General features: G+C 38.6%; 1 pseudogene; it reads right to left on the bottom strand.

Annotated features, from left to right (window-relative positions):
• The window catches only part of LOC102177913, a 42,853-nt pseudogene continuing 23,143 nt past the window's right edge, over nt 478-20,187 (bottom strand).

The following is a 20,187-nucleotide window of genomic DNA, read 5'->3' as shown; positions in this document are numbered from 1 at the left end:
ATAGAGGACTTGTCAAAGGAGAGAGGAAAAAATAATAGAAGTATTTTGACATTTATATATAGAACCTGTATTATTTAACTCAGAATAGGCCAGGCAGAGTTAATTGATGGCAAATATAAGTCTATGTGAATATATATAAAGTTAAATTTGAAGAAAATATGAAGGAAAAAAATCAGATTGACATGTGAAGATAAAACCAAATACCAAAAACTTCACACCATATTCAAGAACTGAGTTTTTTTTTTTTTAACTAAAAGTAGAAATTAGAAAAAAAGAGAATAACCTAAGAGTAATTAATTAACAATTGCTCTTTTATTTTTTAATTTTTTTAGATTTAAGAGAAACTTTATTTAGATTTTTTTCCTAAAGCAACCTAGGTTAAAAACGAATTGAAAAAAGAATTGACGTCAATAGAGAAGAAAAACCTAGACAGACACACACACACAAAGGGAAGATGGCAAGTTCGGGGCTGTCACGTCAGATTCTCTTCCTCTTGGAAATGAGGTCGTCACAGATTCTGGTCAGCTCATCATCCTCTTTAGTCTTCTGCTCCACCACCTTCTTCAGAGAGTGGACACACATCTGCTCCTTCCTCAGGACCGCCTGCAGCGCCAGAGCGTCCGTCTGGGCCTTCCCGGGCGATCTCCTCGCTTGCCTGCTGGAGCTTCTCCTCCGCCTGCGCCTTCAGCGCCTGGTACTTCTGAGCCTCCTCCTCCACCCTCTCTATGTAATCCTCGACACACTTCTTCAGCGACTCTTCGTTCTCCTTCTGTTTCTCAAACCGCTTGAAGAGGTCGGAGAACGACTTTTCCACGGAGTGCAAGTCGGCCATCAGTTGTACCTTCTCCTTCAGGACCTTCTGCATTTCGGCCTTGGCGAGCTCCTTCTGTTTCTGAGACTCCTCCATCACCTGGTAGACAGTCCCCTCAAAGCTGTCCATGATCTTCCCCATCTCCAGAAGCCTCTCCTGCAGCGCTGCGCACTTGCCCCATAGCACCTCGTTCTCTTTCTGCGTGGCCTCCACCGCCAAGTCCAGGTTCTTCTGGCTGTACTTCAGCACGTCCACGATCGGCCCCACAGGCAGCAGTGGAGCCCCAGGCCCGAGGTCACACGGAGCCGGGCCAGCCACCCTGGGCTCCTGGGAAGTCCGAGTCAAGCAGCTGGGCCTCCGGGGGGCTTCCAGAGGAAGGTGCCTCCACACTGTGAGCACGGAGACCAGGAGAGAAGCCACCCACCGTCTGCGTGAGCCCAGGGCTCTCCTCGGAGGCCAGAGGCCCGGGCTCGGGACAGGTGGGCCCTGCGGCCTGTCAGGCGGCCCGCTGCTGCTGCTGGGTGCCAGCCCCTGGGGACTGTCCTGCAGGAGTGGGTTGAAGTTGAGGTAGTGACTGCTTCCTCAGAGCTGACTCTTTAAACAATAATGCCCCAAACTGCTCCAGGTAGTCCACCTGGAGCCCCCTGCACCTAGGACTTCCGTAGGGTCCCAGAACTGCTCCCCACTCAGGTCCACGGTGGGCTCCAGCTCTCTCTCGGTGGGGGGTGTGGTGTTGGTGGGTGCAGTCGGTGGCTCACTGCTTGGGCTGCCAAGGGGCGCTGACCTCCCTGAAGAGCCTGTGGTCCACCCCCCCCACCTCCCCACTCCTGGTGTCCTTGCTGGGGCCCTTGTCCCAGGTGTGTCATCTGAGCACACCTGCCAGCTCAGACACAAGGCCTCTGAGGCCTGGCCACTCTGCAGGTGCTCTGGGGGCAGGCCTCTCCACTGTCCACGGCTGGGTTACAGTCTGGGTCGTCTGGCTTGTCCCAGCTCGGGCCATCGGACTCGTGGAGAGCGAGCTTGCAACCCTTGCTCGCTTCCTGGGGGGCCTTTCCGGGCCTCGCCTTTGGTCTCCTCGAGGGGGGGTTGAGACCCAGGACTTTCCCTCACTTTCGCAGGTTGGGGGGACCTTTTGCTGGTGGCGTCAGAAAAGTCAAACTCCAGCCGGACAGGCTCACTCCTCAGAGAGCCAGCGGCCTGGCCACGGGCCTCCTCCCCCTGAGCACTGGGGTGTGTGGCCCCTGCAGCCTCTCCTGGGCTGGTCAGGGCCGTGTCCTCATGGCTGGTGGCATCCATGGAGCCCGCTGGGGCCGCTTCAGGCAGGTCCACGAGGGGTTTTTCTCCAGGGTGGGCACCAGAGGGCGAGGCAGGCCCAGCGAGGGGATCACGGACCCCCTCCAATAGAGCTGAGCAGGTCCTCTGCTGTGTCCTGGGACACCACCCTGGGGGGCTGTTCTGGAGCCGTGGGGCCAAGGGGCATGCTCTCCTCCGAGGGCCGAGGGAGGACGTGCTCTTCCCGGCTCACTCAGGGCTGCTGGGCGCTGGTCCTCGGGAGGCCTCAGGGTTTTCAACACTGTCTGGTATCTGGGAAGAGCTTGAGGGACCCAGGCTGACCAGGGAAGCTGAGGGGGGCCCACCAGGAGGCTGGTCTTCGGAGGCTGGTCTCATGTCCTCTGAAGGGGGCTCGGCGTTGACCAGTACTGGCTTCTGGAGAATTCCATGCGTCGTTTTGGTGTCTGTTTCCTTGGTGAACTGTTGATTCTCTTTCTGGGTACAGACTTCATGGCAGTTTTCTAATCCAATGGGGTCGCCCAGAGCAAAACAGGCTTCGAGCTTGCTGCCCACGCTGGGACTTAAGATCCTGTGTGTCTATGGGTCCCACAGAGAAGTCTGAAAAATCACCTTCACAGCTTTGTCTGTGCTTTTCGGTGGCACATTTTCTTTCTGTGACAGACGGAGAACAGATGATCTTCTGGTAAGTTCTGGTGGTGAAAACAGGAAGTCGCAATTTTCTGTGCTTTTGTCACCAGTGACACTTTCGTCACTGAAGATATGCAGACTTATTCTGCCGGCCACCGCGCGGAGCCCAGGGTGGGAGGTGCCGAGTTCCAATTGCTCTTTTCATACATCAATATTTTACAGACTGCTTTAAATTTGAGTTTAGAGCAAAAAGATACATGATGTCTTCAAGATATCATGAAACTCCTTGGGGAGTACAAAGCGTCTATACCTCAACAATAGGTGATTAAAATAAAACTCAAATTATTCCTTGAGACTGTCTACAAAATTGACCTTAAAAGTAATTATGTCCTCAATTTTGTTAGGGTGATTTTGTTTCTTTTTTCTTCAGAAATCTTTTAGTTTGGAATAAAATTAGGTGCCAAGTCTCTTCTTTCTTTAGAGTAGAAGTGTCTAATCAGTGTCTATCAGTGTCTAATTTAAAGGTAAGATACTCACTGATGAATTCTAGACCCATAATTTGTCACCTAAAGGACTTTCATGAATGTGTCAGGAACATTCTCTATTTTTTAGAGAATGCTATAATACACTGATCTGGAAATGCTTTGACATGAAGACTTCTCAAAATTGTGTTGAATAAATGGAATTTCTTATATGTAACTATTCTAAATATGTATAGTACATAAGTAACATGTACTTAAAAAATACTGAGTATAATGGACCTTGTAAAGAAACCATCTAGACAGTTTTATCCATACAGAAAAAACCTGGAAATGTCAAATTAGACGATTGAGATGTCAATGTTATTATTTTCAGGACTAAGAGAAATTTTCAGTAGTTTTAAACTTCTATGCATTCCCAAATTATTTGTGCAATTCTTAATTTTTCTGTTTATTTTTGTCCTTTATTATAATTGCAGGTTTCCCTTTGTTATGACCTTTTGAAAACTTAAGAAACTGAGAGGTGAACAAGGTAATCAATTATCAAGCAAGAAATTTATCATTATTAGCAAAAACTCAGCAAAAATGACCTTGTCACTTAGATTCTCAAAAAGAGTTCTAAAACAAATACTTTTTAAAAATGTTAACATTTTCAATTAAGTTTGATTATTTCAAACAATGGGACTTCCTAAGTGGCTTAGCAATAAAGAATCCTGCCAATGCAGGAGATGTGGGTTCAATCCCAGGGTCAGGAAGATCCCCTGGAGGAGGGTATGACAGCACACTAAAGTATTCTTGTCTGGAAAATTCCATGCACAGAGGAGCCTGGTGGGCTACAGTCCATGGGGTCACAAAGAGTCAGACATGACTAAGCAGACTGAGCACACACGCACTTCAAGCAATTCACACAGTAATAGATTGGAGGGAACAGCATTATGTAAAACAAAGCAACAAGCCATCTTATGCGGATTTTACATTATTTGCATATGGAGTTGATAATTTTGCATGCAGGATTTTCAGCCAAATAAATCAATAAATCTAGCTTTCAAGACTGCAGATGTCAAACTTCCTAAATACTAATGAATGTTAAGTAGAATGTGCTGAAATTAGCAGCTCGATATTAATTATTTTAAAAATGAACTTGTATACCACCTAAATAATAGTCAAGCTTAGTATATCTGTGTATATACTATATATCTGTGTAGTATATACATGCATATATATTTATGTGTGTGTGTATACAAGGTGTGTGCATATATATGCTGCTGCTGCTAAATCACTTCAGTCGTTCCTGACTCTGTGCGAACCCATAGACGGCAGCCCACCAGGCTCCCCAGTCCCTGGGATTCTCCAGGCAAGAATACTGGAGTGGGTTGCCATTTCCTTCTCCAATGCATGAAAGTGAAAAGTGAAAGTGAAGTCACTCAGTCATGTCCGACTCCTAGCGATCCCATGGGCTGCAGCCTACCAGCTCCTCTGTCCATGGGATTTTCCAGGCAAAAGTACTGGAGTGGGTTGCCATTGCCTTCTCCCATATATATATATATATATATATATATATATATATATAAATAAATGGCTAAATATATAATTTAGCATTATAAAAGAGGAATCCTATAATAAATAATAACTTGGATGAACTTGGAAAACATCATACTAAGTGAAATAAGCCAGTTACAGAGGGCAAATTCTACCTGATTCCAGCAGTGGCCACAGGACTGGAAAAGGTCAGTTTTCATTCCAATCTCAAAGAAAGGCAATGACAAAGAATGTTCAAGCTACAGCACAATTGCACTCATTTCACATGCTAGCAAGGTCACGCTCAAAATCCTTCAAGCTAGCCTTCAGCACTATGTGAATTGAGAAATTCCACACGTACAAGCTGGATTTAGAAAAAGGCAGAGGAACCAGAGATCAACTTACCAACTACTATTGGATCACAGAGAAAGCAAAGAAATTCCAGAAAAAAAAAAAAAATCCACTTCTGTTTCATTGACTGTGCTAAAGCCTTTGACTGTGTGGATCACAGGAAACTGTGGAAAATTCTGAGATGGGAATCAGTTCAGTTCAGTCACTCAGTTGTGTCCGACTCTGAGACCCCATGAATCGCAGCACACCAGGCCTCCCTGTCCATTACCTCGACACCTTATCTGTTTCCTGAGAAACCTCTATGCAGGTCAAGAAGCAACAGTTAGAACCAGACATGGAATAACAGACCGGTTCATATTGGGAAAGGAATACATCAAAGGTGTATATTGTCACTCTGTAAACTTAGCTTTTATGCAGAGTACATGATGTGACATGCTGGGCTGGATGAATCACAGGATGGAATCAAGAGTGTCAGGAGAAGTATCAACAACCTCAGATATGAAGATGAAATCACTCTAATGGCAGAAAGTAAAGAAGAACTGAAGAACCTCTTGATTAAGGTTAAAGAGGAGATTGAAATAAGCTGGCTTAAAAGTCAACACTCACAAAATGAAGATCATGGCATCCAATCCCACCACTTCATGGAAAACAGATAGGGAAACAATGGAAACAGTGACAGATTTTATCTTCCTGGGCTCCAAAATAACTGCAGATGGTGACTGCAACCATGAAATTAAAAGAGGCTTACTCCTTGGAAGAAAAGTTATGACCAGCCTAGACAGCATATTAAAAAGCAGAGACAACACTTTGCTGACAAAGGTCCATCTAGTCAAGGCTATGGTTTTTCCAGCAGTCATGTATGGATGTGAGAGCTGGACCATAAAGAAGGCTAAGTGAAAGGCTATTCAGACTCATAGAAGCAGGATAAAATGGTAGTTGGCAGGGGTTTGGGTGGGGAAAAGTATTGCTATTCAAAACAACATAGTGTTGTTTTCAAATATTCAAGATGAATAAGTTATAGAGGTCTGCTATGCAATGTTGTGCCTATAGTTAACAGTACTGTCCTGCATATCTAAATTTTTATTCAGTGTTAACATATTGAGTGTTTTTTGTAACCACAATAGTATAGTAATTTAATCCAGTCATTTATTACATGAAATATTATGTAGCTGTTTAAAATAATGGAACAAAAGTGTACCTAATTACCTGGAAAATACTACAGAAAAATAAGTACAACTATACATATAATAAAATCTGCTTTTCAAGTTTTAAAAAATAGAGTACATGGTAATGAGAAGTCATTTTCTTATTTGTCCAGTCACTCTTTCAATATTCTCTTTGTTTCAAAAACTACTTCACTCAAAATAAATTTTCAGTTGCAAATCAGAATAATTACTCTGCAATATAATGTCATTATAATGCACCCATGCTTGAAGTTATTTCTGCTTATAATTCATTTTAAACTTGGCTTAACATGCCCTCCCTTACACAGCTTCATTGTCTACCACATCATAAGATTAAGTCACACGGAACTTTACCCTCTTAGAGGAACTTCCCCTCGCATCCTGTGTTCTTTTTGAGCACACTATGCTTTCAATATTGCCGTTTTAGCCTGTGTGCACTTCCATCACAGCTTCATTTGGCTAAACCTTCCTGAAAAACTGATTTCCATTAAGTATCCTTAACATGTACTTCTATTAAACCGCTATGTTTCATAATATATTTAAAACCAAACTATAATTGAATATTTAATTGTCTTTTAGGACGTATAGCAAATTTGGAAACCTTAGCAGTGGCCACAGGACTGGAAAAGGTCAGTTTTCCTTCTATCCCCAAAGAAAGACAATGCCAAAATATTCAAACTACCACACAACTGCACTCATCTCACATGCTAGCACAGTGATGCTCAAAATTCTCCAAGCTAGGCTTCAACAGTATGTGAATCAAGAACTACCAGATGTTAAAACTGGATTTAGAACAGGCAGAGGAACCAGAGATAAAATTGTCAACATCTGTTGGATCATAAAAAAAGCAAGAGAGTTCCAGAAAAAAAATTTGCTTCATTGACTATGCAAAACCCTTTAAATGTGTGGATCACAACAAACTATGGAAAATTCTTAAAGATATGGGGATACCAGACCACCTTATCTGCCTCCTGACAAATCTGTATGCAGGTCAAGAGGCAACAGTTAGAACCGGGCATGGAAAAATGCGCTGGTTCAAAATTGGGAAAGGAGTACAACAAGGCTGTATATTGTTACCTTGCTTATTTAACTTATATGCAGAGTGAAGTGAAAGTTTCTCAGTCGTGTTCAGCTCTTTGCAATGCTATGGACTATACAGTCCACAGAATTCTCCAGGCCAGAATCCTGGAGTGGATAGCCTTTCCCTTCTCCAGGGCATCTTCCCAACCCAGGGATTGAACTCAGGTCTCCTGCATTGCAGGCATATTCTTCAGCAGCTGAGCTACAAGGGGAGCCCATATGCAGAGTATATCATGCAAAATGCTGGACTGGATGAAACATAAGCTGGAATCAAGATAGTTGGGAGAAATATCAATAACCTCAGATATGCAGATGTCATCCCCTAATGGCAGAAAGCAAAGGGAAACTAAAGAGGCTCTTGATGAAGGTGATTGAGGAGAGTGAAAAAAAGCTTAAAACTCGACATTCAAAAAATGAAAATCGTGGTATCCAATCCCATCACTTCATAGAAAATAGATGGGGAAACAATGGAAACAGTGATAGACTTTATTTTCTTGGGCTCCAAAATCACTGCAGACAGTGACTGCAGCCATGAAATTAAAAGACATTTGCTCCTTGGAAGAAAAGCTACGATAAATCTAGACAGTATATCAAAAAGCAAAGACAGTACTTTGCTAAGGAAGTCTGTATAGTCAAAGCTGTGATTTTTCCAGTAGTCATGTATGGATGTGAGAGTTGGACTATAAAGAAATCTGAGAGTCAAAGAATTGATGCTTTTGAATTGTGGTGTTGGAGAAGATTCTTGAGAGTCCCTTGGACTGCAAGGAGATCAAACCTGTCAATCCTAAAAGAAATCAGTCCTGAATATTCTTTGGAAGGACTGATGCTGATGCTGAAGCTGAAGTTTGGCCACCTGATGTGAAGAGCCGACTCATTAGAAAAGACATTGATCCTGGAAAAGATAAAGGCAGGAGGAGAAGGGGACAACAGAGGATTAGATAGTTAGATGGGATCATTGACTCGATGGACATGAGTCTGAGCAAGGTCCAAGAGTTTGTGGTGAACAGGGAAGCCTGGAGGGAAGTGCTACAGTCCATGGGGTCGCAGAGTTATACATGACAGTGACTGAACTGAGCTGAACTAAGTCTGCTTGATGGTAAACTTAATGGAGATGGAGTTAAACCCTCTGATTCCTAATGGAATGCTATCTAGAAAAAATACTATAGCTAACCTTCCTGAAAACTTAAGAGTCTAAATGCCAAGAGAGTCTGAGACACCTTGTTTAAAGGCTCCCAGTCCCAAATGGTACAGAGACAAGTCTAGGTATATAACCATCAATGCAGGCTGAGTAAATATGTGGTAGAGAAAGTAAGAGTCCAAAAAGTGTTAAAGTTTAAAAAATTGAAGACAATAGATATGAAGCATTCGGGAATTTTCAGTAAAGGGAAAAACAAACAAACAAACACACAAATTCTTCAGTGGGGGAAAATAGTTTCATCTACTACAATATTATTATAATGGCTTATGTTTCTAATGACAACCCTTGGGATCAAAGCAAAGAATAATTTATATTAGCATAGGAATTTTAAAATTTTGATCTTCACCTCATAAAGGTTTACACTAAAATTTGTTTAACTTTTCTTAGATGCTCCATGATATAAATCTTCAATTTTCTGGAAATCAAAGCTAGCCTGATAAGTGATAGCCAAACATTTATAAGTGATTTCAATCTTAGAGTTAAGGAAGATCTTCTGTAGAAATCAAGAATAAAAGAAACATTTACCAAAATCTGTTTTCCGTTTGAATTTGTGCTTTCATTTGATCATTTTTCTTTGATTGCTGGGTGTCCCCTACACTTTGCTACTCAGGAGGATCTTGGTTGATGCTTTGGCTCTCTGTTGTTTATGAGCCAGATAATATGAAAAAACAAAAAGATTATTTGAACTTGATGTTGCAAAATGAGGGAATTTCCTGGCTGTCCAGTAGTTAGGACTAGGTGCTTTTACTGCCGTGGCTGGAGTTCAATCCCTACTTGGGAAACTATGATTCTGTGAGTCACACAATGCTGCCCAAAAAGAGCCAGCAAGAGGAAGAGGAAAATTGCAAGAGGAAAATCTTGTATGATTTATTTACTGTAAGTCAGCAAATGTTTGACTCATAACAAGGGATATCTGACTTCAATGAGTTTCTACTTAGATATTTGTGAGGGTGGAATCAGTTAAGATTGTACAGTATGCTTTCATAAGGGCTGTTACATAGAATACTGGTCCACGAGTCTTTAAATAATTTTGTGCAGAGCAGACTTATGATTTGCAAAAGAGGAATATAATTAGTAAAACAATGCTAAACAAATGTGCTTGTTAACCTCTCAAATTGTTTATCAATAATGTGCTTTTTGATCACAGGATTCATTTTTCAGGGCATTCCTCTTAGATGAACATTTCATGAACTATACTTTGAAGCATATTGCTAGATTTGTTTAGTTAGAAAACCACTATAAAAAGCTAAGCAGTGCTCCGGCTCAGTGGTAAAGACCAACTCAGCGGTAAAGAACTCACCTGCCAATGTAGGAGACACAGGTTTGATGCCAGATCTCGGATGATCCCACATGCCGTGGAACAACTAAGTCTGTGCACCACAGCTAATGAGTCCACATGCACCAACTGCTGAAACCCACATACCGTAGAGCCCATGCTCTACAATAAGCCACCACAATGAGAAGCCTGCACACCACAACTAGAGAGCAGCACCCACTCACCACACCTAGAGAAAAGCCCTCATAGCAACAAAGACCTCAGTTCAGTTCAGTTCAGTCGCTCACTCGTGTCCGACTCTGCGACCCCATGAAGCGCAGCACTCCAGGCCTCCCTGTCCATCACCAACTCCCAGAGTGCACTCAGACTCACATCCATCGAGTCAGTGATGCCATCCAGCCATCTCATCCTCTGTCGTCCCCTTCTCCTCCTGCCCCCAATCCCTCCCAGCATCAGTCTTTTCCAATGAGTCAACTCTTCGCATGAGGTGGCCAAAGTATTAGAGTTTCAGGTCTAGCATCATTCCTTCCAAAGAAATTCCAGGGTTGATCTCCTTCAGAACAAAGACCTAGCACAGCCAAAAATAAAGTAACTAAAATTTAAAAAAGAAGCTAAGCAAAAATTTTGTACATGCTCCCCTCCTATTCTCCAATAAGAACAAAGACAAAAAGAGGTTAAAAAACATCTTCATCCTTCATTTTCATTATTGAAAATCAGACTTTGTAAATTATATCTTATGATGAAGAAAGCATGATTTGTCTATTTAATGTAATGTGCTTTATTGCATGTTTTATGATCTATTTTGGCTTTATCATTTAAAATAGAATCAGCTATGATTGAAATGATTACCTCATCCTTAAACACAAGAAAACATTTGGAGAGGATTTGAGGATAATATAATTACCACACTGTTAATATAAACAAAATATATATCATTAAAACTAGAAGATCACTCACTTGCATTTTAATATTAAACACTTATTTTTGTCTACTTTTTTCCAGTTTTATTGAGATGTAATAAAAACATTATACAAACTGATGTACTGTGTTGATTTGATACACATATCATGCAAAATGATTACCACCAGAAGGTTAGCTAATGCCTCTATCATGACACATATATACATGAAAGTAACCAACATGTGTATAACAGCATGTGCTAGGCACAGCCCTAAGTTGTCATTTAGTTGCTAAGTCATGTCTGACTCTTTTGCAACCTCATGTACTGTAGACCAGACTGCTCTGTCCATGGAATTTCCCAGGCAAGAATATTGTAATGGGCTGCCATTTCCTTCCCCAGGAGATCTTCCTAACCCAGAGATTGAACCTACATCTCTTGCATTGCAGGTAGATTCTTTACTGCTGAGCCACCTGGGAAGCCCATAGCCATAAGCATTTCTCACCAAATCTTTATAACAACAATCCTGTGGAGTTACATTATGACCATATCCTTATTTTATAGTTGGGAAAAGAGGCTGGTTAAAGTCAGGCAGTTTGCTAAGGGCACACAGTAAGTACATGGCACAGCCAAATTTGAAAGTACATAGTCTGTCTTGAGAGTCCATACTCTCAAACATCCTTCTTTATAACACACCACATGATCATAGTAATAATCACTTGATATACTCATAATTCTTTTGTTTGGGCTTCTACGGATCAACAAAGTTATGTTTCATTTTTATAGAAAACTGTTAATATATTATTTGGAAAAAAAATATCCATTGACTTAACTACTTTTATTGGAGAAGGGAATACTTTCCTGGAGTTTTCTTGCCTGGAGAATTCCATGGACAGAGGAGCCTCGTGGGCTAAAATCCATGGGATCGCAAAGAGGAAGACACAACTGAGTGACTAACACACACGCTTTTATGAATTCTCATAAAATTATTGTTTCCTTGATGCATAAAAGATAATGTTATCTTGACATGGAGATGACAAAACAAAGCAAATTTAATACAAAAATAGAAGGAAGACTGAGTTTTCTTTCATAGCAGTAAAATCCTAATAATATTAAACTATTCACTATTGCTTATAAAATAATAATAAGATGAATTTTTAATATGTCATTACTCTATTTTACAAGTATATATCATATGTAAAATGTACACAGCAATTATATGTGTTTAAACGAATGCTAATCAATAACATTATTATTATGATATTACTCTGTTTATATACTTTATTATTTCATTAATAGTAGAAGGTTAACCTACTTTACACATGGTAACACTAATTATTATTCTCTTTTTCCAAGCCTGGCCCATAATTTTCAGTCTTTTTCTAAGTCCTGTATAAAAAGACATAAGTCACCCACTGAAACACTAAACAGATAAAATGTAAGAAATATAGACAGTGTGATATTTATACAACAGTTAAAACTGCTATCTTCACAGAAAGAAAATACTGTTTTGACTTGCAAACTAGAAAAAAAATAACTAGGGATGTCAGAATTGGAGAATAAATATAGACTCTAGATGTCATGTTCTTACATTGTCACAGTTTTCACCATAACTACACTTTAAAATGAAATGTGGATAAAGAGTATTTGAAGATAACATAAACTATAATGACAATAACTCATTCTCAGGCAAAATGACTATATTTGACTTTTTTTCCTGTTTGATCACCATTAATGAATATTTGATCAATATTAATGAATTCCCCAAGAAAGTGATAGCTAGGAGAATTTGGTGAAAACCATAATTTTGGAAAAATAAATAATTTGAGACTAATGTGCCTACACAGCATACCAGAAACCAAACTTATATGTTCAAAAATTATTCCTCCAAGATTAATCCTTTTAGAAAACAATGAATAATTTCTTTGAGTATTGTCTGCCATGGGGGACTTGGAGGGAAATATACATTATTTCTGCTACCTCCTTTTTTTTCATTAACATGATGTTCTCTTACAAGCACCATGTGTAAAAATAGATGAATGTTGCTGTTCAAATCTATGGAGTATGTAATGAGAACCCAAATTATCATTGTCATGTATCATTTCAATATTTTTTTTTCAAAAACATGTACAGATCTATTTATCAATACATCATTTTTTTTAAGGAGTCACCTTTGAAATCTAGGTCATCTATTGAATTTTATTTTCAATATTTATCACACAAAAATATTACCTAATAGAAGTGAAGAACTCTTATCCTGCTCTACCCACTGGTGAAGTCTGAAGTAACCAGTCACCAATTTTTTCCAAGTACTCCTTAATAAACAAGGACAGGGGTTATACAGGTATTCATTAGCTGTGCATGGTATCAGGCAGAAGATACTTCCAATTATCAAATACTGATAACAATTCAAAATGTATTTATCAAATACTTTTCCCAAACACAAGAAAATTATTCTGTTTAGGAGAGGAAAGGACAGGAATAAAGACAGAATGCTTTATCACTTCTAAAGTTTTACAGGATGAAAAATGTGACCTGAAATATTATGTTGTAAAACTGAAATGGAAAATTATAAATGCAAATAGATCTATGTAATCTAATAAGATTTAAGGGAGAATGGGCATGGAATAATAATGCACTTCTAGACAGAAGCAATGCTCTGTATAGTATGTTTTGCATAAAGGCCCTTTATGTCGGCAACTGCTGACAGCAATTGACCCAGAAAAGCAACCCCAACCTGAAGGAATTTTCTAAGTCAGTATTCTGTGAAAACTACAAAGGAGATAATTTAACAATGATTATATTAACAATATAAAATGAGAATTATACATTTTCCAACTAACATAATTATGTACTCCAAAATATAATTTGGGGTATGATGAAAACTCTTATCTTAGTAATGGTAGGTAATTGTCTTCTCTTGTCCTGTGGCTATCTTGTCTTTTATTTTTCCCTTTAATTCAATAGAATCTTGCTCTTCTGATCAATTTCTTCATGTACTATGCTGTTGTTTCATGTGTGCTTCTTCCCTGGAATGGTTGCTTACATCTTTCTGCTAATATTATCAGAAAGTTCTCAGTCGCCTGCATAAACATAATTTAAATTTGCTTTTAACTACTTTGCCTTTATCAATGATATGCTCAAGAGGATATCTGTGCTCCCATTTGCTTTGAAGAAATTTTTACCATTAGCTACTTATTAATAAGAAATGACTTTTCATTCCATTTATGTTATCGCACATCTGTAAATGCCTGTAATACGAATTGTGCTTCTTGAGCAAGTCGCCACAATATTCTGCCTAATTAAAATTCTGCTCTATTATGGCAGTGGGTGGGATGTTATAAATTTGTTTTCCTTTAGATAAAAAATAATAATGCCTGGTCTGTGTTGGCACTGGCTATCTTACATGTTGCAAAGAATCATTAATGCCCCAGGATTTTGTTTTGTTTTCTTTTAACAAAACATTAAACATTCCTCTCGGACTGAAGTAGCCATTATAGTTTATCCTTTCCCTCCAATTTGGAGAGAGCAATAAAAGCTGGTAGGAAAGAATTCTGCCCTTGAGCATACAAATCAGTAGACATAATCAAAAGGAACTGTAATTTTTTCTTCTCAATACTTCCAATGATTCTAAAAACCTATGTTTAAATGATATGATTAAAATTACATGCAATTTTGTCTTTCTCTCATCCATCTCTGCTATAGCTTCTTGCAAAGACACTCTCATATGCACATAACCAAGTACCTAGTAGTAGGACGATGCTTGTCCAATAGAATAAGTATAGCTGGGAACAGATTACTTTTATTTCATGATAAGTTTTCCAAGAAAGATATACTTCTTATATGTTAACCTAGACCTAAGGCAAAGGTGCACTTGTAAGAAGGTACAGCTTGTCTGGTCTCTGATATGGGCAAACTGGATGCTGCTAATGATTCCCACTCTGGGAGAAGCATAGAATTGACTGCATCACTGAGTATGAATGATGGCAGTAGCATGGTTACAATGTATGTGTAATAAGTTAGACTCTGGAACAGTGAAGGGGAGGAGTTTCCCAGAACTTATACCTAAGTTAATACACTTTGAGTTAGACTTATTATTGAATTATTTTGATTTTATTTAATCAGTTTTAAAGTGTGTTAAATGAGATTAAAATATTTCTAGGTGTTTAAACTGTATTAATGAAATTAAATAAGGTGGAAAAATGCCTACTTACATAAAAATCATGGTTACTTTTCTTAATTGAAGTCCAGAGATCATTAACAAATGAACTGTTAGGTAATAGGAATGAAAATTGTGCACTCATTTTTTTTTTATAAAATTTTTTAAAAATGAGACAGGGTACAATTATATTGTCCTGTTTGCTACAAGGTTTTTGCACAAGTAATTATAATCCCTGAATTTATACGACTCAATACATCCATCAATGTCTCAAAAAAGAAAAAAAAAAGAGAAAATACAGAAACTATAGCATTTGGAAAGCTTAATGATAATTCCATGTTAATATAAGTAATGGTAAAAATCATTCTACTTAAAACAACTTTACATATGATTACAATAACTATTTCAAAGCCATAAAGTTTAAAACTAAATTAATTTTGTTCATGCCCAGAAGGTATTCACAGTTCATCACATACTTGATGAAAGCTGTCTTTGTGTATCATTTCACTTTTCCTAACAACAAAACCTTGAGGGAATAAAACCTCTAGGTGTGAGAATCTTGGCAATCCAGCTGTCCTCAAAGGTAAACCTATGCATTTTCAACCTTTCAATTTGTTCCAAAAGTCTTAAACTAAGCTTTATCCTGTATTATTTTCTGGACATTTTATGATATGGCAGTGGTAGTCTGTCTTCTTCATTATACAACTCAAGGTTACTAAAACTTTGGTTTTATTTTTCTTTATATTAAATGAGATAAATAACGTTTCCAAAAATTTTTCCTTTGAAAAAATAGCAAAAGAAAGAATGAAAAAGCAAAACAAGAGGTTATGAGCAACTAAAGTATGAGAACTCTTAGTGTTTCACTGAATATGACGATCTCTTTGATTCAAAGTGGAACTATTGCTTTAATTTTTTGATGCTCTTTAATTTTCCATTTAATTTTTTATATAAAATACATTCACATCCAACAAAAATTTTCACTTCTCTTTCTCTGCTCCAAAAAATCCAGAGTTTTCACAGGAATCGGTACTTTTTTCTTATCTGCCATTCTAGAAGATCTTTATGAAATTTCTTGCATTTTATGAATATATATTTACCCTCCACTTTTTATACACAAAGTGATGTACTATATATACACTCCTCTGTTTCTTGCCTTCTCATTTAATATATCTTGGAGTCTATTTTCAAATAAGTGCACAAAGAGCCTCCTAACTGATTAAAGCACTGTATTATAGCATTATGTGTTACATTGTAAATTATTTCAACTTCCTCTTACTAAAAGACACTTAGATTATTTTATTTAATTATGCTTGTCTTTACAAATAACCCTGCAATTAATGACCTTAATGAGAAAAGTTTACACATAGGATATTTCTCAGTTGAGTCAAAAAGTAAATTCATATGTAATTTTAATACTGAAATAGAATTAACTAGAGCTAATCAATTAATTTAGTAAAGTCACAGGATATAAAATTAATGCATAGAAATCCCCTGCATACATATATGCTAACAATGAAAAATGAGAAAGAGAAATTAAGGAAACAATCCCCCTCACCATTGCAACAAAAATTAAAAAAATACCTTGAAATAAATGCAATAAACCTACCTATCTAAGAGACAAAAGACCTGAATGCAGAAAACTGTAACACACTGATGAAAGAAATCAGAGATGACACCAATAGATTAAGGGATATCCTGTTCTTAAATTGGAAAAATTAATATTGTCAAAAATGGCTATACTACCCAAAGTAATTAATAGATTCAATGCAATCCTTATTAAACTACCAATGGCAATCTTCACAGAACTAGAACAAAAAATTTTACAATTTGTATGGAAACACAAAAGACTCAGAATAGCCAACGTAATCTTGAGAAAGAAAAATGGAGCAGGAGGGATCAATGTTCCTGACTTCAGATCATCCAACAAAGCTGAAATCATCAAGACATCATGGTACTTGCACAAAAACAGAAATATAGATCAATGGAACAAGACAGAAAGCCCAGAGATAAACTCATGCACCTATGGGCACCTTATCTTTGACAAAGGAGGCAAATACATACAATGGAGAAAAGACAGCCTCATCAATCAGTGGTGTTGGGAAAATTGGACAGCTATGTATAAAAGAATAAAATTAGAATGTTTCATAATAATACACATAAAAATATACTTGAAATATATTACTCTTCAATGTAAGACCAGAAACTGTAAAGTTTTTAGAGGAAAACATAGGCAATACACTCTTGGACATAAGTCACAGAAAGATCCTCTTTGACTCACCTCTAGAGTAATGGAAATAAAAGAAACAAATGGGACCTATTTAACTTGAAAGCTTTTGCACAGAAAAGGAAACAATAAACAAGATAAAAAAATAAAAAAACCCTCAGAATGGGAGAAAATAATTGCAAATGAAGCAACTGAGAAAGGATTAACCTTCAAAATACACATGCAGTTCATATAGCTCAATAACAGAAAAACAAACAGCCCAATCAAAAAATTGACAGAAGACCTAAACAAACATTCCTACAAAGAAGACATACAGATGGCCAAGAAACACATGAAAAGATGCTCAATATCACTCACTACTTATTATTGTTCAGTCACTCAGTTGTGTCTAACTTTTGCAAGACCAAAGACTGAAGCATACCAGGATTCCCTGTCCTTCAGTATCACCCAGAGTTTAACCTAGATAGCATATTCAAAAGCAGAGACATTACTTTGACAACTAAGGTCTGTCTAGTCAAGGCTATGGTTTTTCCTGTGGTCATGTATGGATGTGAGAGTTGGACTGTGAAGAAGGCTGAGCGCCGAAGAATTGATGCTTTTGAACTGTGGTGTTGGAGAAGACTCTTGAGAGTCCCTTGGACTGCAAGGAGATCCAACCAGTCCATTCTGAAGGAGATCAACCCTGGGATTTCTATGGAAGGAATGATGCTAAAGCTGAAACTCCAGTACTTTGGCCACCTCATGAGAAGAGTTGACTCATTGGAAAAGACTCAGATACTGGGAGGGATTGGGGGCAGGAGGAGAAGGGGACGACCGAGGATGAGATGGCTGGATGGCATCGCAGACTCGATGGATGTGAGTCTGAGTGAACTCCGGAAGATGGTGATGGACAGGGAGGCCTGGCATGCTGTGATTCATGGGGTCGCAAAGAGTCGGACATGACTGAGCGACTGAACTGAACTGAGAGTTTGCAAAAAACTCATGCCCATTGAGCCAATGATGCCATCCAACCATCTCATCCTCTGTCACCTCCTTCTCCTCTTCTCTTCAATCTTTCCCAGCATCCGGGTCATTATTAGAGAAATGCAAGTCAAAACTACAATGAAATATCACCTCACACTGGTCAGAATGGCCATTATCAAAACAATATAAACATTAAATGCTGGAGAGTGTGGAGAAAAGGGAACCCTTCTGTAATGGTGGTGAGAATGTAAATTGATACAGCCACTAAGGAGAATAGTATGGAGATTACTTAACAAGCTATGAAAAAAAAAAAAAAAAAAACCCTGCCATATGACCCAGCAATCCTACTACTGGACATATACCCTGAAAAAACCACAATTCTGAGGGAGAGGGTGGGATGATTTGGGAGAATGGGAATTCTAACATGTATACTGTCATGTAAGAATTGAATCGCCAGTCCATGTCTGACGTAGGGTGCAGCTTGCTTGGGGCTGGTGCATGGGGATGACCCAGAGAGATGTTGTGGGGAAGGAGGTGGGAGGGGAGTTCATGTTTGGGAATGCATGTAAGAATTAGAGATTTTAAAATTTAAAAAAAAATTAAAAATTAAAAATAAATTAAAAATAAAATAAAAATAAAAAAATAAAAAAATAAAAATCTCAAAAAAAAAATAAATAAAAGAAACAAGTACACCAATATTCATTGCAGCACTATTTACAATAGCCAGGACATGGAAGCCACCTAGATGTCCACTGACAGAGGAATGGATAAAGATGATGTGGTAAGTATAGACACTGGAATATTACTCAGACATAAAAAGGAATAAATTTGAGTCAGTTGTCATGAGGTAGATGAACCTAGAGCCTGTTATACAGAATGAAGTAAGTTAGAAAAAATAAAGAAAAATGTCACATACTAACATATATGTATGCAATCTAGAAAGATGATACTGATGAACCTATTTGAAGGGAAGGAATCTCTACATCTCTACACAGATGTAGAGAATGGACTTATGCACACAAAGAGGGAAGAAGAGAGTAAGGGAAGTGATAAACTAGCATCAACATATATACACTGGGAAAAATAGATAACTAGTGGGAAGCTGCTGTATAACACAGGGAGCCTAGCCTGGCACTCAATAACAGAAAAACAAACAGCCCAATCAAAAAATTGACAGAAGACCTAAACAAACATTTCTACAAAGAAGGCATACGGATGGCCAATAAACACATGAAAAGATGCTCAATATCACTCACTACTTATTATTGTTCAGTTTCTCAGCTGACCAAGAAGAACGGGATGGCAGGAGGGGGGCAGGCTCAAGAAGAAGGAGATATATATATATCATATCATATATATATATCATTATGACTGATTCATTCTGTTGTATAGCAGGAACCAACACAATATTGTGAAGCAATTATCCTCCAATTAAAAAACATTGAAACAATAAACTAATACATCCTCCTTACAGAAGTCATAGTTTGTACTCCCACAAGCCTTATAAGAGAATGCCTATTTTCCAGCAGCCTCATTAACAAAGCACAGTGTCATTTATCTCAGGGACCAGATATACTTCCAGAAACAAAAGTTCTGTTCCAGCTTTCCTTTGATTAGTGTTCAGTTCAGTTGCTCAATCGTGTCTCACTCTTTGCGACCCCATGAATCGCAGCACACCAGGCCTGCCTGTCCATCACCATCTCCCGGAGTTCACTCAGACTCACGTCCATTGAGTCAGTGATGCCATCCAGCCATCTCATCCTCTGTCATCCCCTCTTCCTCCTGCCCCCAATCCCTCCCTGCATCAGAGTCTTTTCCAGTGAGTCAACTCTTTGCATGAGGTGGCCAAAGTACTGGAGTTTCAGCTTTACCATCATTCCTTCCAACACCCAGGGCTGATCTCCTTTAGATTAGACTGGTTGGATCTCCTTGCAGTCCAAGGGACTCACAAGAGTCTTCTCCAACACCATAGTTCAAAAGCATCAATTCTTCGGCGCTCAGCTTTCTTCACAGTCCAATTCTCACATCCATACATGACCACTGGAAAAACCATAGCCTTGACTAGATGGACCTTTGTTGGCAAAGTAATGTGTCTGCTTTTGAATATGCTGCCTAGGTTGGTCATA

Source organism: Capra hircus, chromosome 17, assembly GCF_001704415.2.
Source record: "Capra hircus breed San Clemente chromosome 17, ASM170441v1, whole genome shotgun sequence".
NCBI classification, from domain to species: domain Eukaryota; kingdom Metazoa; phylum Chordata; class Mammalia; order Artiodactyla; family Bovidae; genus Capra; species Capra hircus.
This window is presented reverse-complemented; position numbering and strand designations above follow the sequence as displayed.